Below are 25,783 nucleotides of genomic sequence, written 5' to 3'. Positions count from 1 at the left end.
CAAACATAAAATTAATAAAGACTGTCCTTTGTAGAAAATCTCAATCATGTACATTTTGTAATTTTTACCTCCTGTGTTCATTTATGTATTCTTTTGTTCAATGAATACTTTTAGAATATTTAGTATATATAAGGAAATGTACACAAGAAAGTCAACAGAACCAGCACTATAAGGTAATGGGTGTTAATTAAACTGTCAAGCAAGTGGCATCTGTGGCTTATTATTAGGAGTAGAAGTCTGAACACTTCTGTCCACTGCATTTTGATATCAGAGTTGGCAGAGAAAACACAATGCAGTCAAGCATTGGATGGAACAATGATTTACTCACCTAGAGATAAGGCAGAGCAAGATTAACTTCATTAGTGGGTGTCATTACCCCATTGCCAGCAGGTCCCTCCCAGCAGTGGACACAGGGCAATTAACCTGCAGAAATCCCTCTTGTGCTGCAGCAAAATGATCCTGTCCCCTCCTGGCAAGGGACAGATATAGTAGTGGGTTGGCCAGGTACCATATGAGGCACATGCTTAAGCAAAACAAAGAAATACACATTGAGTCTGAACAGCAAAAGCCATTCCCACACAATGTGATAAATGCAGCACAAGCTGTGAGGTTTCTTTATCTCTTGGTAAAGAAGTGTTCCTTCCTCAAGGCCCATTCTTATGTGGCCAAGTAGAAACCCAAAAACTGCATGTAGGATATTGCCTTTCCCAACAGAATTCCTGCTGAATTCATGCTCAGTGGGAGCCACCTAGGAGATTGGCCCACCCATATGCAATCTTAGCTTGGCTTGGTAAATGTATGGTGGCTAAATTGAGAGAGACTACATTCTACGATAATCCATATTGGTCAGATAATATGGAATTCTACCTTATTTTTAGCATCGTATCTTAGAAGAGCATTACCGTAAGACTGTACATAGAGAAAAATATTCAGAACAGTAAGACTGGAAATTTTCGTTTAAGGCAGAGTTGAAGGAGTTGGGGATGTCCAGTGCTAGCCAAAGAAAAATAAAATGCATGTTGAGGAAAGATAAAGGAAGTATAATTTGTGCTAAATTTCTCATAATAAGGGTGCAATTCTCAATAAGGTTCTAATTTACATAGTAATTTATATGTAAATACAAAATAAATTTACAATAATTAATAAAAATGTTTTAAAGAGACAGAAACATAGAGTTAAAGTAGACAAAAAATACTATAAAAGATATAAATGGGAGATGCCCTCTGGAAGTAGCCGGTGGTGAAAGGAGCATGGTGGGCAAAGATGATTCAGGCAATTCTGGTTTTCAATAATCACGGGAAGCCCCGGCTGGTCCGCTTCTACCAGCGTTTCCCAGAAGAAATTCAACAGCAGATTATTTGAGAGACCTTCCATCTAGTTCTCAAGCGGGATGACAACATCTGTAACTTCTTGGGGGGTGGAAGTTTGACAGGTGGCTCTGACTACAAACTGATTTATCAGCATTATGCTACCCTCTATTTTGTATTTTGTGTGGATTCATCAGAGAGTGAACTTGGACCTCATCCAGGTTTTTGTGGAGACTCTGGATATGTATTTCAAAATGTTTGTGAATTGGATTTGATCTTCCATATGGATAAGGTGCACTACATTCTTCAGGAGGTGATGATGGGTGGGATGGTGTTGGAAACAAACATGAATGAAATCGTGGCTCAGATTGAAGCTCAGAACAGGCCAGAGAAATCCAAGGGTGGCCTTTCAGCAGCGCCCGCCCGGGCCGTGTCTGCCGTGAAAAACATCAGCCTGCCAGAGATGCCTCGGAATATCAACATTGGCGATCTCAACATCAAGGTCCCCAACCTGTCCCAGTTTGTCTGAGGGTGGAAGATGGCTGAACTGAGTCCTTGGAATCAGCAAAGCTGAGCCAGTCCTGCAGCAAAACCCGCTCTGCGCCCTGGAGGAGTCCCACCTCGGGCAGTGGCCCCTGCTGTCCTGAATCGGGAAGGAGTCCTGTGTCCACTGCCAGCCTGTGCTTGCATCTCACCTATGGAGCACATGCCTAGTGGCTCTACTAGAGTTGGCACAGCCAGAATCCTTTTGTATAGCCACAATGTCTCATCACCATCTCCTGTGGCATACACTCCCCACTGCCACAGTCCTGGCTCTGCTCTCCCAGGTGTTTATGTGCAGGACACAATCCAAATCATAAGCCTGTTGTTTGCCTGCCCCCACATTTCTGCCAATAGGGAGGGCACACCCCCACAGCCAGATGGGTCCCCCTCAAAGGGGAGAGGCCCTGTGTCTGTAGAAGGCAAAGCTGACAACATGTGGAACATAGAATTATGACTCTTCCAGGTTTAAAATACATTCTCCTCCCGAGGAGCAGAGGGGTCAGTTATGAATGATGAGCCTTCTTTGTCCAGGAAGCCCACTGCTGTCTACACCAGCTTCTGGAGCACGAGAGCATGAGCTGGGGTCATGTGTTCTGGACCTGGCACAGGGGAAGGCTGGGGACATGGGCTGCCTGCTGGCTGAGACCGGTGGCAGTGCAGCATCTTCTCCGCAGTGTGCGAGGGGTCCCTGCCTGAGCTCACTCTGGGCATTCCCTGTTCCCCTCAGATGACAGTCCTCTAGAGCTAGCTGTGGAAACCTGTATATGTTCATGTGTGATTGGAGTCTTTCTTCCTGTGGTTAACTTAGAGCTGAAGCTGCTTCTCGAAGTAGTGCCTCTTACTCCTGTGCTGCCTCGGGGCCAGGTCTCAGGTATGATGTTGATCTCCCTTGAGATTAGGGAGCTCGCTGCACCATCATGGTAAAGCCTCCCGGCCTGGGGACTTCTAGTGCCTGCTGGCCGGTGGCCCAAACTGTTTCCTCAGGCCTCCTGATGCTGTCGCAGAGCCCATCTGAGATGGTGCCCGGCAGGACCGTGGTCAGGACCACGTCTTTTCCCGCTTTGAACAGTGCTTCCTGTGCTTGGTGCCCTTTGCTCCCTGTAGCCTCTTAACCTCAGTCTTTCGGAACATCTCTGTTCCGAGATAACCTCAGAGATGGGCAGTGTTGATCAGAATGTAGGCCCTCTTATGTTGGAAGAGGGAAATGTAGATTAATATATCTATCTGATGTTAAAACCTCTGATAGTCTTTTAAAGAATTTATTTATTTTTTGAACAAACATTTCAGCATATTCACATCCCTCTCACATTTGCTGAAAGTGATATAGGAACAAAGAAGGGAAACGATATTTATTTGGCACCTACTGTAAGGTGGCATGAGCGAGATCCTTCCACAATCCTTACAACAGACATTGTTATCTCCATTTTGAAAGTCAAGAAAGTAAGACTCAGAGAGGTCAAGTAACCTGCTTTAGGTCACAAGGGCTAAGAATTGAGACTGTCTGTCTGCCTAAATCCACAGTTCATTTCTTTTCACTGCTCAAATGGCTTCTCCCAATTTTATTTTCTTTCTTATGGATAAGGAAACCTCAAAAAGTTTGGGTAGCTTCTCAGAAACTGTGATAAAAACCAGCTTGGTAGCCAGTGACAGCATCAAAGAGTGTAAGCTGGGGGGTCCTCCACATGCCTCCGTTGAACTGGTGAGGAAGCAGAAGCCCAGAGTGTTGTGTTAAGTGTTGTATCAAGGGCCACAAAGCTAGAACCAAGTCATTTTTCTCTTTTTAAAAATTTTTATTAGGGCTTCCCTGGTGGCGCAGTGGTTGAGAGTCCACCTGCCGATGCAGGGGACACGGGTTCGTGCCCCGGTCCGGGAAGATCCCACATGCCGCCGAGCGCCTAGGCCCATGAGCCATGGCCGCTGAGCTTGTGCGTCCGGAGCCTGTGCTCCGCAACGGGAGAGGCCACGACAGTAAGAGGCCCGGTTACTGCAAAAAAAAAAGAATTTTATTGGAGTATAGTTGATTTACAATGTTGTGTTAGTTTCAGGTGTACAGTAAAGTGAATCAGTTATATGTATACATACCAAAAAAAAAGATATAAATGATGTATTTAATGAATAAATCCAAAAGACATATATTGAATTCACATCCTGAAAGAAGGAGTGAACTTTCTTTTCAAGGGCTCATGGAGCTTTATAAAACTTCAATAGATTAGAAATTTTAATAACTGAATCTTTAACAGAAACCTGGAAAACAAGAACATCAGAAAAATGAACATTAAAAAACATAAACTATCCTTAATGATTATTTTGTGGCAAAAAAGAAAAATTGATCCTAACTTGCCATACACTTTGTAAATAATAATAAACATGTCATAATTAAAACTTTGAAAATTAAGTAAAACAACCCTCAGCGGGATATTTATAGCTGAAATATTTAGATTAATAAAAGGAAATAATTTATTTAATTGAATTATCTAATCATTTAAAAGGGTTAGACAAATGATCAACAAAACAAACCAAAGGACCTGAAGAAAGAGCACAGTGAAGTTAAAAACAAAGGTTAGTGAATTGAAAAACAATGATCACATTTTAAATATTATTCATTTTTTGAAAATGAAAGACAGCTAAGCCTATTAAGAAAAAATAAGGAGGAAAGTGGTATTAAATTGTACATGAAAAAATAAACTCTAAACTCTGTAAAAAAAACTAGAGAAAATTAAATATTTTATACCAAATGTAATTCTAAGAATGGACTCCAAAAATATTGGGATAGTAAACTGACCAAATATTCTGGAAGAAAATTATGATGCCAGGTACACAGAGCTCTGTGCCCCCATGTCAACCCCTTCAAATCTTTCGGAAATATAAAATGCTGCTACTACTTAAACTGTTTCAGAGTTGAGAAGAGGGAAAATTACAAATCATTTTTACAAAGGATGTATTATGTCATTGTATCAAATTCCACAATAATATGCAAATGAAAAAATACCACACACTAGCTTTACTTTTGAAAAGTGTGAAAGTACTCGAAACACATTAAAAGAAAGAAATCATCATGTGAGATTGATTCTAGTAATAAAATGTAGAATTTATTATTCAAAATCTGCTATTTTCAGTTTATCAAGATTGATCAAAGGAGAAGTGACATTAAAATTCTCTATAGATGCTTAGAAAGCAGTTGACAAAAATTAATATCCATTTCTGTTAAAAAAACTTTTTGGAATACATATGCACACACACACACACACACACACGCACACACTGAAAGCCACAATTATGCTTAACTGTGAAATACTAGGTCATTACTGCTAAAGTTAATGATGCCCAATATTGCCACTGTTTATGTACACTTTCTGGAAGAATTTGACAATGCAATTAGGTAAGAGAAAGACATGATTGCTATAAACATTGGAAGGAAATTATCTAACATTATTTGCAGATGATATGGATTTATACCTGGAAAACATGAGAAAGTCAGTTGAAAACCCCTTGGAAACAACAGAAGAATTCAATAGGGAGCTATTTACAAGATTAAGATATAAAAAGCAATAGCTTTCTTAGATAAACATTTTAAAAATAACTGGTGACCTCTCTGCAATTGGACCTGTTAAAGCAGAGATAAGTAACCAACTACCAACGATAATGTAGAAAGACCCCTCTGAATGGGAGCACAATTATTTTGGATGAATTCTAAACTTTTAGCCATGAGTTTGGGGAATCTGACCCTAGGAACAAAGGCTTTTGACCCTAGTGGCATCATTCCTATGATTCAGCTTCCTGTAGAACCTGCACCTATTCTGATAATTCTTGTATGTGCAATGATTTTTGTTGAATTCTTCATTCTGCACTCTGGTCTTGGTGCTTGAGTGTCTTCTTGGACATTGAACCTTGGCCCATTGCTCTAATCACCTGAATATACATATTTTAATTCCTGTCTCTGTTATTGATCTGAACTTAGCTTGATCCTGACAAATAGACCATCCCAAATTGTAAGTTTTTTGATGGCATGGATTTTTGTCTTCATGTTAGAGCTTCAACATGTATTACAAGGTCTGACACATAATGGGCATTAAGTAAATAATTATGAAAAGAATATATACAGTTGTCCCTCTGTATCTGAGGGGAATTGGTTACAGGACCCCCTCTGGATACCGAAATTCATGGATACTCAAGCCCCTTATGTAAAATGGCATAGTATTTGCATGTAACCTATGCACATCCTCCTGTATGCTTTAAATCATCTCTATATTACTTATAATACCTAATACAATGCAAATCCTACATAAATAGTTGTAAATACAATGCAAATGTAATGTAAATAGTTGCCAGTGCACCTCAAATTTAAGTTTTGCTTTTTGAAAGTTTCTGGATTTTTTTTTAATATTTTTGATGCACAGTGGTTTAAATCGATTGATGAGGAACCTGTGTATAATGGAGGGCCCATTGTACACTGATTTGCTACATAATTCAGATTCACAAGTTTGTTTTTAAGATGAGGACTTTTCCCAGTTTCACTATGCATAGCTGCTTCCAGGCTTCTGTCCCAAATTTGTGATTTGGAGCTTTGCTCCTATTCATCCTGTCCAAAATTATTTCTTCTAACCTAGAGTTTCTTCACTGGGGATTCATGCAAGCCCAGAAAGCCTAGATGAAGGGTTCAGTTTTTGATTTTTTTTTTTACCACTACCCTAATTGTACTCAAAAGCTTTTATTTATATGCATATATTACTAGTTTTATAGTTCACAAATTTCAACCAAGTTACATTATCTCTCCTTTTCCTATGCTTTGCTTCATCTTGCTGATCACATACCAGTGCCCTCCAGTACTAAACCTCAAATTGGGAACTGACAATGCTGGTACTGTGTTTTATGATAATATATGTAGCATGATATCAATAATTTTTTAGTTGTATGAAGGCTACATCTCCTGGGATGTTGTTCTTCATGGCACACTCTCTCCAAGAAACAGTGTAGCAATTATAAATGAATTTTATAAAATTTTTACCACATTAAAGATATATTTTCTGCAAATAATAAATCCAATGATCTATTCTCCTTTTATTCTCCATGTGCTTGATCTTTACACATAGTGCTAGATCAAATATCAAAGGTAGGACAATATTCTCATGGTATTGACCAAACAGGACGCACTTACTTATATTAAAAATTTGGTTATTTTTCTTTTTTTAAAATTAAAGACTTTTGTTTTGGGGGCAGTTTTAGGTCTACAGCAAAATTGAGAGGAAGGTGCAGATATTTCCCATATACCCCTTACTTCCACATGTGTATAGCTTATCCATTATCATCATGTCCTACCAGATTGTACATTTGTTACAATAGATGAACCTGTCTTGACACATCATAATCATCTAAAGTCTGTAGTTTACATTAGGGTTCGCTTTTGGTGTTGTACATTTTAAGGGTGTGGGCAAATTTATAATATGGGTCCATCATTATAGTATCATACAGAGAAGTTTACAATCCTTTGTGCTCCACCTATTCATTTCTCCCTTTCCACTAATCCCTGGCAATCACTGATCTTTTTACTATCTCCATAGTTTTGCCTTTTGCAGGATGTCATATAGTTGGAATCATACAATATTTACCATTTTCAGATTAGTTTCTTTCACTTAATAATATGCATTTAAGTTTCTTCCATGTCTTTTCATGGCTTAGTAGATCATTTCCTTTTATCACTGAATAACAGTCCATTGTCCACAGTTTATCCATTCACTTACTGAAGTACATCTTGGTTATTTCCATGTTTTGTAACTTATGGATAAAGCTGATATATACATCCATGTGCAGGTTTCATGTGGACATAAGTTTTCAGCACGTTTAGGTAAATGCCATGAAGTGTGATGTGATTGCTGAATCCTATGGTAAGAGTATGCTTAGTTTTGTAAAAACTACATTAAAATTTCTTGCAAAGTCGTGCCATTTTGCATTTCCACCAGTAATGAATGAGAGCTTCTTTTGCTCCACATCCTCACAAGTACTTGGTGTTGTCAGTGTTCTGAATTTTGGTCATTCTAATAGCTGTGTAGTGGTATCTCATAGTTTTAATTTGTATTTCCCTGGTGACATATGATGTGGAGCATCTTTTCATATGCTTACTTGCCATTTGTGTATCTTCTTTGTTGAGGGGTCATTTAAGGTCTTTGGCTCATTATGATGGAGAAAAGATAGTCTTTTTTAAAAATGGTGCTGTAACAACTGAATATCCACATGTCCAAATGAATCTAGATACAGACCTTATACCTTTACAAAAATTAATTCAAAATGGATTGTAGACCCAACTGTAAAACATAAAACTGTAACACTCCTGGAAGACAACATAGGATACAACCTAGATGACCTTGTATATAGCAGTAACTTTTTAGATACAACACAAAAGTCCTGGCCTCTGAAAAAAATAATTGATAAGATGAACTTAAATAACATTAAAATAATGTCTGCTCTGTAAAAGACAATATTAAGAGAATAAAAAGATAAGACACATGCTAGGAGAAAATATTTGTCAAAGAAACATCTGGTAAAGGACTAATATCCAAAATATATAAACAGCTCTTAAAACTCAACAATAAGAAAAGAAACAGTCCAGTTGTAAAATGGGCCAAAGATGCTCCTCAGTTACAGCTCAGGTTTTCCTACCCCAGAGCTGATTTCCATGGAGGTTTCTGCATATGAGTCTCTGCTTTGGTAAGCAGTGACTCCCTGTGTTTGCCTGTCTCTCCAGTCTTGAGGGCAGTGGTTTGTCCTCTGTCCTCATCTCTCTTAAGAATCCAGAGGGAGCTGTTGATTTTTCAGTTTGTTCATCCTTTTACTTGCTGTTTGAATGGAGTAGTAATTTTTAAGCTCCTTACGGGCAGAACCAGAAACTGGATGTCTGTCCTGATTTTTTTTTTAAAGAACAAATTTATCCCCTGCTTATTGAAAAATTGGTAGTATTTTAAAAACAATGTCCTGAATGTCTTATATTTTTTAATTTAAGAAATATATTTTAGTGTTTTTCCACATATGTCAGTATATAGAGAGCATTCTTATATTTTTTTATAACTGTACTTCATTCAATTTTATGTAGGTACCAAACCTATTAGTAAACCTTCAAAATATCTTCCAAAAACTTTCATGTATATCATTTTGCACACACACATACACATATATAAGATAAATATTGATAGGTAGATACCAAATTGACCCTCATAGGAGTTCTATCTATTCAAATTCTCACCAGCAATGCATGAGAGCACTTGTCTGTCTATAGCTACATCAACACAGTGAGGCATCAAATTTTGGATTTTTGCCAGTCTGAAAGGTAAAAATGGTATTTCAATGTATTTTTAAATTTCTATTTATATTATTATAAGTATTAAGTTTGAGCATATTTTAATATATTTAAAACAAATTGGCATTATATATTCTTAACCTGTTACTTCATATCCTTTGGCCATGATTTCTAGGAGCTCTTTGTATATGAAGGTGATTAGCCTTTTGCCCACATTATGAACTAACATTTGTCCAGTTTTTCATTTGTATTTTGACTAACATCCTTATTGTCCTTTTTCTTTCTCATCTTTAATAGTATATTTGTATTATGGCCTGTACTAATTTTTCTTTATTGTTCATAATTTAATGAGTTAGCATTTTCTGGATGTCTGTGAAATTTCTTTGTTATGTGTAAAACCTCCGACCCCTTTGTCTTCCATTCTAAGGAGTTTTTCCATCTAAAAAATTCTCCTCTGCTATTTCAGAGACTGTGTCCTGCATATATGACTGACCTGGGTGATTCTTTGTATTGACCTTCCACATCTACATTTCTGAATCAAACTAGGTTGAGAACAACTTCTATTATATGTCTTGATCAACAGTTTCTGCAATTATTGTTATAACCAGGAGCTAGGATTTTGCCCTTCAGAACATGCTCTTTCTCATCAAGAAGTTGTTTTGCTGGTGCTTTCTTAAATCTGCTACCACTAGTCCCTCTTATCACTGATGATGTAAATATTATTCATTTCCTTCTGTGTGGCATCTGCCTGATCTTCGCTTCTCTTTCCCTTTAGCCATAGTTTGGAGATTAAGGATTATATTCCTTCAAAAATATATTTTTTGGGATTTTTCACATTTTTTGTGTTTTTAGTTGACATCCAAATGGTGAAGAGAAGTTTTTTGAAATGTATGTTTTTCATAGCTAAAGCATCAATACATTTTTGAGTACACGTTCTATGACATGTAATGTTAATGATTATATGAATCTAGTCTTTTTAAGATTTGTGTTCATGATATAAACTTTTAGAGCTTTTGTTAGTATTTCCTACTTCGTGTGGCATTATTAGTATTTTGTGATTAGAAAGACTGATATAGACTCAGTATAATAAATTTTAACAACAAACAAAAGACCTTCAGAAAATGTTAATCTTCATGTACTTTCTACTTGGGTGTAAGAACTTTGTCCCCCAAAATGACACACCTGGTATTTTGACCATCATTTTCAGTGATCTATGTGAATGATAACACTCATATTTGGTATCATATAGGATAATGGGTGTGAGCTATTTTTGTAGCTCACAGTATATTTTTGTAGCTCACGCAGTATATCACATGGTGTTTAGCATACGTAATAAGCTAAAATATTTTTTTCATGGTTTAATGCATGAATGAATGAATGAATCCTAGTGGAAAGTTAACTGAAGATAATCTTTTTTGGTACACATTTGGTTTAGCAGTCTAGAAATAAGGAAAAAGAATGATTTCATTGATAAAAAATACTCGACATCATGAGTTTTCATATGGCTAGTTTAGGGCTAACCAAACTGGGATAACTGTAATTGAAAATGGACAAAAGAAGGAAGAGATGGCTTTAACAGTGTGGAGTTCTTCAATCTTATTTCCTGGGAGGCAGTTCTGCCACTGTATAACTACAAATGTCAAACAAAACTTTGAGTTTCGCTCTAATTTCCATCTCACTTTTTACTCATTGTGTTACTGTGATCTAAGCCTTAGGGAAACTTGTCTTGCTAATTATTTTAGTCTTAATATTCATAACCAGTAGTGTATTTGTGCTACATGTTAGAAAGATAAGGAAAGTTACTATAAGCACAATCTTCAAATTTTGGTTCTGCAGGGTACATCAACTATCAAGGGGAAATTTTCTTGCCCACTTCTGGAGATAGAAAGCCAAAGGGGAGAGTAGGAAACTCAATTTCTTCTATTCATATACTTCTAAGAGCAAATATGATAGTAATGTTAAATAAATAGATGAACCTTCACCTTTCTAAATTTCAGTATGCTACATATTCTTGCTGCAAAGTAGTTATGCTGGAGTAAAATGCTACTGCGTGAGAGTACATTTTGGTCTCCATGACTTGGTTAGAGAAATTATTTGAGCTTCTATCAGCCAGCACTGCACCTCTCATTCCTTTCAACACAGTCACTGCTTATGCTGATCAAGCCAAAAGGCCTACGTGTTTTCTAATCTCTAAGAATTACACAATTCCTGATAAAAAATGTCATTAGATTATGTAGTGATATGTAGTAAAAAAAAAAACCCAAAGTGCATTTTTGATAGTTTGAATACTCTGATACCCAAATTATGGAAAAATTGCAATTATACCAGACAGAAATTTTTCTTCAAATACTTTTGGGAAGAAGATATGAGCTTTATTGTTTATTACATTAGAATAGCATTTGTCCTATAAATTTGTATAAATTAAGTTATATTGAAATATTTATGTTAACTCATGATTTTTAAATACAGTTCAACTTTTTTGAGATTTTCTTAAATCCAACCTTACTTTTTAAGCTACTTGAATTAAGCAAGCATTTATTGAGTCTCTGGGATGTTAACCCATGATTTTTAAAGCCAGATTCAATTTAAAAAATTTATTTAAATTCAGTCTTTTTTTGTTTGTTTGTGTTTTGGTTTTTTTTGTCTTTTTTTTGCGGTACGCGGGCCTCTCACTGTCGTGGCCTCTCCCGTTGCGGAGCACAGGCTCCGGACACGCAGGCTCAGCGGCCATGGCTCACAGGCCCAGCCACTCCACGGCATGTGGGATCCTCCTGGACCTAGGCACGAACACGTGTCCCCTGCATCGGCAGGCGGACTCTCAACCACTGCACCACCAGGGAAGCCCTCAGTCTTTTTTTAAAAAAACATATCAATTAAATAAGCATTCTCTGAGTCTCTGGGATGTTACAGTATTCTGTGATAGCATGGGATAAAGCTGAATAGAATTTAGTCCTGCTATCTATCAAAGAGACCACTGTCTTGTTGATAGATAGTGCAAATGCAATAATAATAATAAGATGTATTGTGAGGAAAACTATGGTGAATTGTATAGCAAACATAATAAAGTACAAAGATGGTAGGTGTGCTTATCTAAATTTTTCATAATCCAATGATTTTACATGACATCAAATTTTGTAATTCTTGTAGATAAATATTAATATGTATAAGATAAATACAAAATTTAAAGCAGATTATATTTTTCCTCTCAGGATTAGATTTAATCCTTAGTAAAAATGCTACAGTGAAAATGTCTAAATCTAGGTGCTATTCTGTAGTAATGTGATTAGATTGGATCTGACTCTTCTGGCAAAGATTAGGAATGGGATATTCCCTGATTAGTTAACTATGTAAATTTGGCTCATTCTTTTCTGGAATAGAGGTATAACTTGAAGAATTAATCAGATTTCCTTTTTTCTAGAGGAGGCTCACCACCAGACACTTCTTTGTTCAGGGCATTATTGAATCAGTTACATTGTCGTCTTGTATACTTAGGGAGCTGTCATTCAGGACAGTGACTGTATTATTCAGGTAGGAGGAAGTGAAGCAGGAAGGAAACTAAGCAAATTAAGGAACATATATAAATTAAGTTGACTTACTAACACTTTTGAAGAGTGTCTTACAAATTTGCACCCAGTTAGAAGTGTTGCTTCCTCAGCTTTGTTGGATGAGATGCAACAAGCTGTAGCACAGGGGCCAGTTCTGCCCACACAGTTGCTTGTTTTGTTTGATACACACAGTATTTGCCTGCACCAGTTTTAAACTGAGTGTTGATTGCCAACCTTTAATGATCATAAGATTTTGCATTTAACAAAATCAAGGTTTCTGCCTTCACTTCAAAAACCAAAAGTTGTCCTTTGATTCTCCATTTCCACAGTGAATGATCCGTTGAATCTGAGTGTCAGCTGCCTATTTTGGGCAGGTTTATTCACTTCTGTTTTCCACTGTCAACACAAGGCAGGAGTGGTGTGAGTGTCATTTACCATTGCATTTGTACTATTGCTTGTCTTATGCTGGGCCCATTTCATTCATTTTGTGGCAAATTATTTTTAACACACTTCTGATCCTAGAATAAATGGCAAAAATACAAAATATAATTGAAAAATCCGAATATTTATAAATTACACATAGAGACTAGCATAAGTTACCCAAACAGTTGCTTGTGTAAATGCCTTCTGAGCGGATTATTTTGCTCTCCCTGTATTAAAAAATCTTATTTCCAGCTACTCTTTTTATCTCTCTCGGCTTATAAAATTTATATCCAACAGATTGCTGTAGATACAATCTACATTTCCTAAAACTCTCCAGTGCTTTGCTCACTTTCCAGATTTCATATAAACGTACTCCTTTATTCATCTTCCATTCCCATTCCCCAATCACTCTCTTTATTCTTCTCTGTGTGTTCTTTTGTTCAGCTTTTTCCTCTCATGACACTCAGTTCATCCTCAATTTTTATATTAAGAGTGCTTCTCAGTATAAAAAAGAAATTTAGGAACACCTGGGAAAATTTATATAAGTACAGAGTAATTGACAGTGCTATGAAATTATTAAAATTCTTGGTGTGATATTATTGTGGTTATGTAAGAAAATATTTTTATTCTTAGAGGTGGATATAAGAATACTATGAAGAAAATGTCAAATTTTGGTAATTGATCTTATACTTCAATATATTATTAAAGGTTAAATCCAAAAGATATATGTATATTTTCTTTATAATTCTATTATATAAATTTGAACTTTTTCATAACAAAATATTTTAAAGGATGTAGAGGTGTATGAGACTTAGATAAAAAGCAATACATTAATATATGTGTATTCAACCCATCATCCCTGCTACATTGTTTTCTCTTCCCTTATTGTTTACAAATTTAGTTTCTAAATTGTTTAAGGATAGGAATTCTCTCATTTATAAACTTTTTATTTTATTTTATTTTTTTATACAGCAGGTTCTTATTAGTTATCTATTTTATACATATTAATGTATATATGTCAATCCCAATCTCCCAATTAATCCCACCACCACACTCACCCGCCCCTCCTTTTACCCCTTGGTGTCCATACGTTTGTTCTCTACATCTGTGTCTCTATTTCTGCCTTGCAAACAGGTTCAACTGTACCATTTTTCTGGATTCCACATATATGCGTTAATATACGATATTTGTCTTTCTCGTTCCGACTTACTTCACTCTGTATGACAGTCTCTAGGTCTATCCACGTCTCTAAAAATGACCCAGTTTCGTTCCTTTATATGTCTGAGTAATATTCCATTGTATATATTTACCACATCTTTATCCATTCATCTGTCGATGGGCATTTAGTTTGCTTCCATGACCTGGCTATTGTAAATAGTGCTGCAATGAACATTGGGGTGCATGTGTCTTTCTGAACTATGGTTTTCTCTGGGTATATGCCCAGTAGTGGGATTTCTGGGTCATATGGTAATTCTATTTTTAGGTTTTTTTTTGTTTGTTTTTTTTTGCGGTATGCGGGCCTCTCACTGTTGTGGCCTCTCCCATTGCAGAGCACAGGCTCCGGACGTGCAGGCTCAGCGGCCATGGCTCACGGGCCTAGCTGCTCTGTGGCATGTGGGATCTTCCCGGACTGGGGCATGAACCCATGTCCCCAGCATTGGCAAGCAGACTCTCAACCACTGTGCCACCAGGGAAGCCTGTATTTTTAGTTTTTTAAGGAACCTCCATACTGTTCTCCATAGTGGCTCTATCAATTTACATTCCCACTAAGAGTGCAAGAGTGTTCCCTTTCGCCCATACCCTCTCCAATATTTGTTGTTTGTAGATTTTCTTATGATGCCCATTCTAACTGGTGCAAGGTGATACCTCATTGTAGTTTTGATTTGCATTTCTCTAATAATTAGTGATGTTGAGGAGCTTTTCATGTGCCTCTTGGCCATCTGTATGTCTTCTTCGGAGAAATGTCTATTTAGGTCTTCTGCCCATTTTTTAATTGGGTTGTTTGTTTTTTTAATATTGAGCTGCATGAGCTGTGTATATATTTTGCAGATTAATCCTTTGCTCATTGATTCATTTGCAAATATTTTCTCCCATTCTGAGGGTTATCTTTTCGTCTTGTTTATAGTTTCCTTAGCTGTGCAAAAGCTTTTAAGTTTCATTAGGTCCCATTTCTTTTTTTTTGATTTTACTTCCATTACTCTAGGATGTGGGTCAAAAAAGATCTTGTTGTGATTTATGTTAATGAGTGTTCTTCCTATATTTTCCTCTAAGAGTTTTATAGTATCCAGTCTTACATTTAGGTCTTTAATCCATTTTGACTTTATTTTTGTGTATGGTGTTAGGAAGTGTTCTAATTTCATTCTTTTACATGCAGCTGTCCAGTTTTCCCAGCACCACTTATTGAAGAGACTGTCTTTTCTCCATTGTATATCCTTGCCTCCTTTGCCATAGATTAGTTGATCATAGGTGTGTGGGTTTATCTCTGGGCTTTGTATCCTGTTCCATTGATCTGTATTTCTGTTTTTGCACCAGTACCATATTGTCTTGATTACTGTAGTTTTGTAGTATAGTCTGAAGTCAGGGAGTCTGATTCCTCCAGCTCCGTTTTTTTCCCTCAAGATTGCTTTGGCTATTCGGGGTCTTTTGTGTCTCCATACAAATTTTAAGATTTTTTGTTCTAGTTCTGTAAAAAATGCCAATGGTAATTTGACAGGGATTGCATTGAATCTGTAGACTGCTTTGGTAGTATAGTCATTTTCACAATATTGATTCTTCCAATCCAAGAACATGGTATATCTCTCCATCTGTTTGTCTCATCTTTGATTTCTTTCATCAGTGTCTTATAGTTTTCTGAGTACAGGATTTTTACCTCCTTAGGTAGGTTTATTCCTAGGTATTTTATACTTTTTGTTGCACTGTTGAATGGGATTATTTCCTTAGTTTCTCTTTCTGATATTTCGATGTTTGTGTATAGGAATGCAAAAGATTTCTGTGCATTAATTTTGTATCCCGAAACTTTACCAAATTCATTGATTAACTCTAGTAGTCTTCTGGTGGCATCTTTAGGATTATCTATGTATAGTATCATGTCATCTGCAAATAGTGACGGTTTTACTTCTTCTTTTCCAATTTGGATTCCTTTTATTTATTTTTCTTCTCTGATTGCCATTGCTAGGACTTCCAAAACTATGTTGAATAAGAGTGGTGAGAGTGGACATCTTTGTATTATTCCTGATCTTAGAGGAAATGCTTTCAGTTTTTCACCATTGAGTATGATGTTAGCTGTAGGTTTGAGATATATGGCTTTTATTATATTGAGGTTTGTTCTCTCTGTGCCCACTTTCTGGAGAGTTTTTTTTATCATAAATGGGTGTTGAATTTTGTCAAAAGCTTTTTCTGCCTCTATTGAGATGATCATATGGTTTTTATTCTTCAGTATGTTAGTATGGTGTATCACATTGTTTGATTTGCATATATTGAAGAGTCCTTGCATCCCTGGGATAAATCCCACTTGATCATGGTGTATGACACTTTTAATGTGCTGTTGGATTCTGTTTGCTAGTACTTTGTTGAGGATTTTTGCATCTATATTCATCAGTGATATTGGTCTGTAATTTTCTTTTTTGTTGTAGTATCTTTGTCTTGTTTTGGTTTCAGGGTGATGGTGGCCTTGTAGAATGAGTTTGGGAGTGTTCCTTCCTCTGCAATGTTTTGGAAGAGTTTGAGAAGGATGGGTGTTAGCTCTTCTCTAAATGTTTGATAGAACTCACCTGTGAGTCCATCTGGTCCTGGACTTTTGTTTGTTGGAAGATTTTTAATCACAGCTCCCATTTCATTACTTGTGATTGGTCTGTTCATATTTTCTATTTCTTCCTGGTTCAGTCTTGAAAGGTTATACCTTTCTAAGAATTTGTCCATTTCTTCCAGGTTGTCCATTTTATTGGCATAGAGTTGCTTGTCATAGACTCTTATAATGCTTTGTATTTCTGCAGTGTCTGTTGTAATCTCTTCTTTTTCATTTCTAATTTTATTGATTTGAGTCCTCTCCCTCTTTTTCTTTTTTTTTTCTGCTTTTTTGCAGTAGGCGGGCCTCTCACTGTTGTGGCCTCTCCCGTTGCAGAGCACAGGCTCCGGACGTGCAGGCTCAGCGGCCATGGGTCACGGGCCTAGCCCCTCCACAGCATGTGGGATCTTCATGGACCAGGGCATGAGCCTGTGTCCCCTGCATTGGCAGGCGGACTCTCAACCACTGAGCCACCAGGGAAGCCCTCCCTTGTTGCTTTTAATAATTTTTCTTTGTCTTTAATTTTTGTCAGTTTGGTTACTATGTGTCTCAGCATGTTTCTCCTTGGGTTTCTCAACTCTGGGACTCTCTGCACTTCCTGGACTTGGGTGGTTATTTCCTTTCCCCTGTTGGGGAAGTTTTCCACTATAATCTCTTCAACTATTTTCTCAGGTCCTTTCTCTCTTTCTTCTCCTTCTGGGACTCCTAAAATGTGAATGTTGGTGCATTTAATGTTGTCCCAGAAGTTTCTTAGTCTGTCTTCATTTCTTTTCATTCTGTTTTCATTATTTTGTTCTGCAGCAGTGAATTCCACCATTCTGTCTTCCAGGTCACTTATCCATTCTTCTGCCTCAGTTATTCTGCTATTGATTTCTCTGCAGTATTTTTCATTTCAGTTATTGTATTGTTCATCTCTTTGTTTGTTCTTTAATTTTTCTAGGTTTTGTTCTTTAATTCTTCTGGATCTTTGTTAAACATTTCTTGCATCTTCTCGATCTTTGCCTCCATTCTTTTCCAAGGTCCTTTATCATCTTTACTAACATTTTTCTGAATTATTTTTCTGGAAGGTTTCCTATTTCCACTTCATTTAGTTGTTTTTCTGGGGTTTTATCTTGTTCCTTCATCTGGTACAGAGTCCTCTGCCTTTTCATTTTGTCTATCTTTCTGTGAATATGGTTTTCATTCCAAGGCTGCAGGATTGTAGTTCTTCTTGCTTCTGCTTTCTGCCCTCTGGTGGGTAAGGCTATCTAAGAGGCTTGTGAAAGCTTCCTGATGGGAGGGACTGGTTGTGGGTAGAACTGGGTGTTGCTCTGGTGAGCAGAGCTCAGTAAAACTTTAATCTGCTGGTCTGCTGATGGGTGGGGCTGAGTTCCCTCCCTGTTGGTTGTTTAGCCTGAGGTGACTCAGCACTGGAGCCTACAAGCTCTTTGGTGGGGCTTGGTGGACTCCAAGAAGGCTCATGCCAATGAGTACTTCTCACAACTTCTGCTGCCAGTGTCCTTGTCCCTGCATCTCACAACTTCTACTGCCAGTGTCCTTGTCCCTGCAGTGAGCTACAGCTGCCCCCCAGCTCTGCAGGAGACCCTCCAACACTAGCAGGTAGGTCTGGTTCAGTCTCCTAGGAGTCATTACTCCTTCCCCCTGGGTCCTGATGTACACACTACTTTGTGTGTTCCCTCCAAGAGTGGAGTCTCTGTTTCCCCCAGTCCTGTCGAAGTCCTGCAATCAAATCCCACTAGCCTTCAAAGTCTGATTATCTGGGAATTCCTCCTCCTGTTGCCAGACCCCCAGGTCAGGAAGCCTGATGTGGAGCTCAGAACTTTCTCTCCAGTGGGTGGACTTCTTTGGTATAATTATTTTCCAGTTTGTGAGTCACCCACCCAGCAGCTGTGGGATTTGATTTTGTTGCAACTGCACCCCTCCTACCATGTCACTGTGGCTTCTCCTTTGTCTTTGGGTGTAGGGTATCTTTTTTGGTGAGTTTCGGTGTCTTCCTGTCAATGATTGTTCAGCAGTTAGTTGTTTTTCCAGTGCTCTTGCAAGAGGGAGTAAGCATATGTCCTTCTACTCCACCATTTTGAACCAATCTCCAGGAATAAACCTTGCATTCAGCATACTTACATCCCTCTTAAAAATTTTGTGTCATTTATGAATGTCTAAATGATACCCTGGAAATAACAGTGGCTTAAACAAGATAATGATATATGTCTCTCTCTATTAATGAAGTCACAGTGTACGTAGCCTGGGACTGATATTGTCACTCCACATTATCTGTATCTACACCCTCTTCACTCTAGAGTGGCTTCAGCCTTAATGTTGTCTTACAGACCAAATGATTGATGGGAGTCCAGCTTTCCTATCCCTAGGGGGATATCAGTGAGAAAGGGATTAAAAAAACCCATATCATATATCATGTATCCTTATTTTAAGGAATCTTCCTTGGGGTACCAAGCAACAACTTCTCCATATATCCCCATGACCGTGTCTAGTTGAGAGGAAAACAGGGGATTCAGTCTTTTAGTTGGACATGATGCTACCTTGAACAAAATTAATTTCATATTTCTAAGAAAGAAGAGAGTGAAGTAATCAACTTACAGTCTGTGTACAATTTTGGTTGATAATAAATTAAAATTTTCTGTTTTCACAGAAGTGAAATTTGAGTAGAAATAATAACATTGACCTTTGAAAAAAAGGAATAAGTATAAATTTCCCTGCAAAGGCAGGGAATAATGAACTTACCCATACTTTAAGAAAGTTAAATGATCTTGCTTTATGGAGAAAGTTGATGTTAATTAAAAAAGATATTCATCTTCTTTCTTTTTAATTAGCTTTATTATGTAGCAGATATGTCTTTTCCTTTTTTCCCCTTCTGTTTGTTATTATAATTATTGGACTACAAATACATGCTCTAACATAAATATTAGAAGAAGGAAGAAAGTACAGTAAGGCCCCTACATACGAAGGAATTCCATTCTGAGAGCACATTCATAAATCCAATCTGTTCGTAAGTCCAACAAAGTTAGCCTAGGTACCCAACTAACACAATCGACTATATAGCACTGTACTGTAATAGGTTTATAATACTTTTCACACAAATAACACATTAAAAAAAACACAAAAAAAATTAAAGAAAACATTTTTAATCTTACAGTACGGTACCTTGAAAAGTACAGTAGTATGAGCTACATCACCACTGCTTTTATGCTTGCTTCCAGACATCCTGGGCTTGAAATAAAGATACTGTACTACTGTACTCTATACAGTACTGTACAGTAAAGTACACAAAAGCACAACCACTTGTAGAGGATTCATGCGTATGATAATGTACGCCAGACACTTGAACTAATTTATGTGATTGGACATACAAATGCACGTTTGCATCTTTGAAAGCTCACAACTTGAAGGTTCATATGTAGGGGACTTACTGTATGAAAAACTATATTTTATGTTATAAAATGCATTATTTTTTCTAGTTATTACAAATCATCCACAAAATTACCAAATCTTTGCTTGTGTTTCTACTGTGTAATCTGATTTTTTTCCTTAATGCAATAATTTTTATTCTAGTAATTGAAGAGTCTTCAACATATAAGAAAGATTTGTCAAAGTTTCATATCGTTTTTGTATTCTTACACTTTCAAATGTGTCATTGAAGCTAATTATTTATGCCACACCACACATTTTCATTCTCTCCCTCTCCCCTCTTTCTCTCTCTCTCTGCCTTTCTGTCTTCCCCTCATCTTTGAATGAGGCAAGCATCACCCTGATACCAAAACCAGATAAAAATATCACAAAAAAAAAAGAAAGAAAATTACTGGCCAATATCACTGATGAACTTAGATGCAAAACTCCTTAAGAAAATATTGGCAAACCCAATCCAACAATACATTAAAGAAATGCACTGCATCTCTGCATATAAGAGATGGTCAACTGGGATTTATCCCAGGGATGCAAGGATTTTTCAATACCCACAAAACAAACAATGTGATACACCACATCAACAAATTGAAGAATAAAAAACATATGATCATCTCAATAGATGCAGAAATGGCTTTTGATAAAATTCTACATCCATTTATGATAAAAACTCTCCAGAAAGGGGGCATAGAGAGGACATACTTCAACATAATAAAAGCCATATATGACAAACCCACAGCTAACATCATACTCAACGGTGAAAAGCTGAAAGCATTTGTTCTAAGATCAGAACAAGACAAGGATGCCATTCTTGTTACTTTTAGTCAACATAGTTTAGGAAGTCCCAACCACAGCAATCAGAAAAGAAAAAGAAATAAAAGGAATCCAAATTGGAAAGGAAGAAGTAAAATTGTCACTGTTTGTATATGACATGATACTATTCATAGAAAATCCTAAAGACACCACCAGAAAACTACTAGAGCTCATCAATGAATTTGGTAAAGTATCAGGATACAAAATTAATATACAGAAATCAGTTGCATTTCTATACACTAACAATGAACTATCAGAAAGGGAAATTAAGGAAACAATCTCATTTACCATCGCATAAAAATAATAAAATACCTAGGAATAAACCTACCTAAGAAGGTAAAGGCCTGTATTCAGAAAACTATAAGATGCTGAGGAAAGAAATTGAAGACAACACAAATGGATGGAAAAATGTACCATGCTCTTAGATTGGAAGAATCAATATTGTTAAAATGACTCTACTACCCAAGGAAATCTACAGATTGATTCAATGCAACCGCTATCAAAATACCAATGGTGGGCTTCCCTGGTGGCGCAGTGGTTGAGAGTCTGCCTGCCGATGCAGGGGACACGGGTTCATGCCCCGGTCCGGGAAGATCCCACATGCCGCGGAGCAGCTGGGCCCATGAGCCATGGCTGCTGAGCCTGCACGTCTGGAGCCTGTGCTCCGCAACGGGAGAGGCCACAACAGTGAGAGGCCTGCGTACCGAAAAAACAAACAAAAAAAAACAATGGCATTTCCCACAGAACTAGAATAAATAATTTTAAAATTTGTAAGGATTGCTTCTTTCTTGTGATCTATCTCTGACCAAGAATTTTATGTATTGGACAAGACAGGAAAGAAGTGATATGAGTGAGGAATGAGAACGTCATTGTTAGAGGAGTGAGGTTGATGCTATAGATTCTCAATATGTCTCTGGAAGTGAATGAATAAATGAAAAGCTGAACTTAAGACAAAAAAGCACAGGGCCTTGCCGTTCTGAAACTGAAAATTAGACTTCAAGCCCTGCATGTGTTTCAGTTTTCTTTATAGTTTAAGCTCATTGACAAACAAAATGTCACTTGTTAGAAAGCATCCTTTTCATCCGTCCTGCAGCCCAGTGGTTCTTAAACTGGCTACACACTGAAATCATCTGGGGGAGCTTTTAAAAAATTTAAAAATCTGAGTGCCATCTTTAGGGAGCCTGATTTAATTGGTCTGATATAGAGCCCTGGTATCCTTAGATGATCTCTCTGTACATCCAGAATTGAGAAACAGTTTTAAACTCAATAGCTTTCTAAGTTTTGTGAACAGAAATGCAGATTGTCCCTGACTTACAATTGTTCAACTTACAATTTTTTGACTTTATGATAGTGTGAAAGCAATAAGCATTCAGTAGAAACCATACTAAGAATTTTGAACTTTGACCTTTTCCTGGACCAGCAATATGTGTTGCAGTACTCTCCAGTGATGCTGGGAGGTGGCAATGAGTTGCAGCTCCCAGTCAGCTAAGTGATTGAGTGGGTAAACAACCTATATGCTTACAACTATTCTGTACCCATACAACCATTCTGTTTTTCACTTTCAGTACACTATTCAATAAGTTACACGAAATAGTCAATACTTTATTATAAAATAGGTCTCATGTTAGAGAATTTTGCCCCACTGTAGGCTCATGTAAGTGTTCTGAGCACCTTTAAGGTATGCTAGGCTCTGCTATGATGTTCTGTAGGTTAGGTGTATTCAATACATTTTCGACAGATGATATCTTCAATTTATGATGGGTTTATTGGGATATAACTCAGTCGTCAAGTCAAAGATCTGTGTTACCTGTTGAGTCTTGTTTAACAATAATAATGTTATGACTTTTCTTTTAAAAATGTACCTTTATTTGGTTATCACAGTTAATTGTGATACAGGTAGTTCAAGAATTAAACCAATAAACATTAGTAGATTATTGATTTAATTAGATACAGATTAATAAACTTTGCTGTTTAATTATTCTTTGAATTGTCATCAAATTTAATCCTCTACTCAGCTACACATTTGTTACACTGGTGGTTACCTCAGTTGCTTTTGGCAGAATCTTAATGCCATAAAGAATGAGAATTATTTCATAGGTGGGGGAATTTTAGCTCTGTTTGTTTACTGAAGAGTAATTTATAGGAATTAGAATTGGAAACATGGTGCTAATCTTTGAAAATTGTCCTTGATGTCCCATATCAGCAAAATTTCCAGTACATTTGACATCCTAACATTTTTCCAGAATGTATTAATGCCTTTGTTTTTCTCCTTAACATTAGCTTTAGCAAATAATAGATTTTAATTAACAAATTGTGAGTTTGGAGAGTTTTGGAAAATTCAAAAATAAAGCCTTAAACATGATTCCAGGTTAGTCTTTCCAGGAATGAGACCAGTGAATATGATTACCTTTTATGGAGGGAGTGAGGTGGGATAGTGTGTAAAATATAATTTTTTAAAATGTAATAAAAAATCCAGGCCTTGGGTGCTAAATTTATAGAATTACCAAATGAATTTATTTGTATCTGTAAGCCAAGGTATATCAACGAGGAAGATAGAGCAAAAAGGGGGGGAAGAAGAGAAAACACAGCCTTATTTTATTTATTTACTTTTTTACTCAGATTGACAGTGTAAATTGTCCTGAAATCACTGGGTAATTAGGCAACCTTCTGCAAGGCCCTGAAGTGGCAGTCTTGATACTACATAATTAATAATGTTCTCTACAAAGTATGAGTGATAGTCCCATGATTGAATGCTCCATTTTCATTACATTACTAAATAAAATGAAACAATAACTAGAAAAATGTGCAAGGTAAGGGAAGTCCATACCATTTTGTGTTTGTATGTAGGGAAGCAGAAGAATTAATCAAATGAAATGTGAAATTATTATGGATAATTTCAGGCATATGGAGATGATCAGCTTGCTTGAAATCAGAATTCTGTAAAGGGACTATACACTGCTCATCTTTCCTTGATAATGCCATGTACATTTTGAGTTATAACTGAGCTCTAGTATTTAGAATTACAGTAAAGTCTTTATTCTTTTTTTTTGAGGTTTCTGTAAGAAGTCTATTGAAAAATTGAACATTTCCTTTTAGTTAAACTCTATTCCCAATTCCCCTTGTGAAAATTTTCCTTTTCACTCTCAAAATACCTTCTTTAAATAATTCCAAACATTGTTGTTTTAATATAGTCTTCTTTTACCCTTATCTCTTATCCTTCCATCCCCTTGTATGGAGTACCTGTAACTGGCTTACATCTTGCTGTTTGTGGTCTCTCCCCACACTTAATACTATGAGCACACTTATGTGGTCTTCAATAAGTGCTTGATGAATTCAGTCAAATGAAAGACATCATTAAAGGTAAATAATAAAAATAAAGCTATGGGTCCTGGTTCCTAAGGGTAATGATTCAAAATGAAACAAGCCTTTACCTAATGAAAAAATTAAAAATTACTTTTATTGATTCATTTGATAAGTAGTTAGTGATCATGGGATATGGATAGCACAGTACCAGAAAATTCAATGCATAGTGAATTAAGAGCTAACACTTATGACATCAGTACAGAAATTCTTAGTACCAATCACCTGTCAAGCTCAAGTTCCAAGTTCTTAACTGCTGATGGGACATCTTAGCCACTTAGGGAAAGAGGAAAAAAAAAAAGGTTTGTTAAACTTCTACTATTTGTGTGGGACTATGCTCTATATTTTCAGAATTAAAAGGATAAGAGGGTCATCACAAATGGCTATGCAAGTTGTACTGTAGGAAGGGGGAGAGGAATTTACTTATACACAGCATTGATTTTATTTCTTAAGAGTTTGGTAGAATTCACCAGTGAACCCATCAGGGCTTTGGCTTTCTATTTTGGAAGGTTATTAATTATTTAATTAATTTCTTAAATACATTGTACTCCTTTTTAGGAACATAACCTATTGAAGCTTGCAATTTATGACACAGTGAAAATTATGTGGCACTGAATTTTATCTTTTAAAGCACTCCACCCTGTTGTGACACACATTTTACAGGCCAAATCAAAGTATGTAGCCATAACCAACTTTAGGGAGAAGTGAAAGTGTGATCCTATTATATGCCTACTATGTGCCTGGAAGGAGTCTGAATTGGTAAAAATTTGGTGAGTAGGACTAATATTACACCATCATTGACTTGAATGATATTGCAAGATTCTACATAGCACTTAAATATTTTTAAAATATCTAGAATTTTGGCAAGAAAAGAGATACAGATATGTATAGGGGAAAATATGAAGAACCAACCAACCTATGGGAATAAATGAGCACGAAGTGAATTCAGACTACCTGTATGAACTGCTGTCACAATATATTAGATGCCTGTGTGATTATCTTCCCCCCACTTTGATCTAAGATTACCAGGATTGAAAACTTGGAGCTATCTGAGAAGCACTGCTAACAAAATACTTGATTTGGGTCACATTTTAATGCTTTGGTATTGCTTTAATAGCTTCTTAAGCGGTCTCCTTGAATCTAATAATACCCTTCTCCAATACTTTCACTAATAATTTTATTTTTCTAAGATTGTCTTTGGTCAGTTTTGTGCTTAAGAGCAATAATTATTCTTTGTTGTCTCTTGGGTCAACAACAAGTTGTCTTTTAGGTTCTTCTGTCTCCAAGAACCTAAGTATATCAA

The 25,783-nt window shown here is 36.7% G+C and overlaps 1 pseudogene; it reads left to right on the top strand.

The window, feature by feature from the left end:
• The first annotated feature begins 961 nt into the window (after nt 1-961).
• Nucleotides 962-2,207, top strand: LOC111171544 (AP-3 complex subunit sigma-2 pseudogene; annotated as a pseudogene).
• The last annotated feature ends 23,576 nt before the right edge of the window (nt 2,208-25,783 follow it).

This window comes from Delphinapterus leucas, chromosome 5 (genome assembly GCF_059928025.1).
Source record: "Delphinapterus leucas isolate spDelLeu-1000000601 "Yukka" chromosome 5, BTC_Dleu_Yukka2, whole genome shotgun sequence".
Lineage (NCBI taxonomy): Eukaryota > Metazoa > Chordata > Mammalia > Artiodactyla > Monodontidae > Delphinapterus > Delphinapterus leucas.
This window is presented reverse-complemented; position numbering and strand designations above follow the sequence as displayed.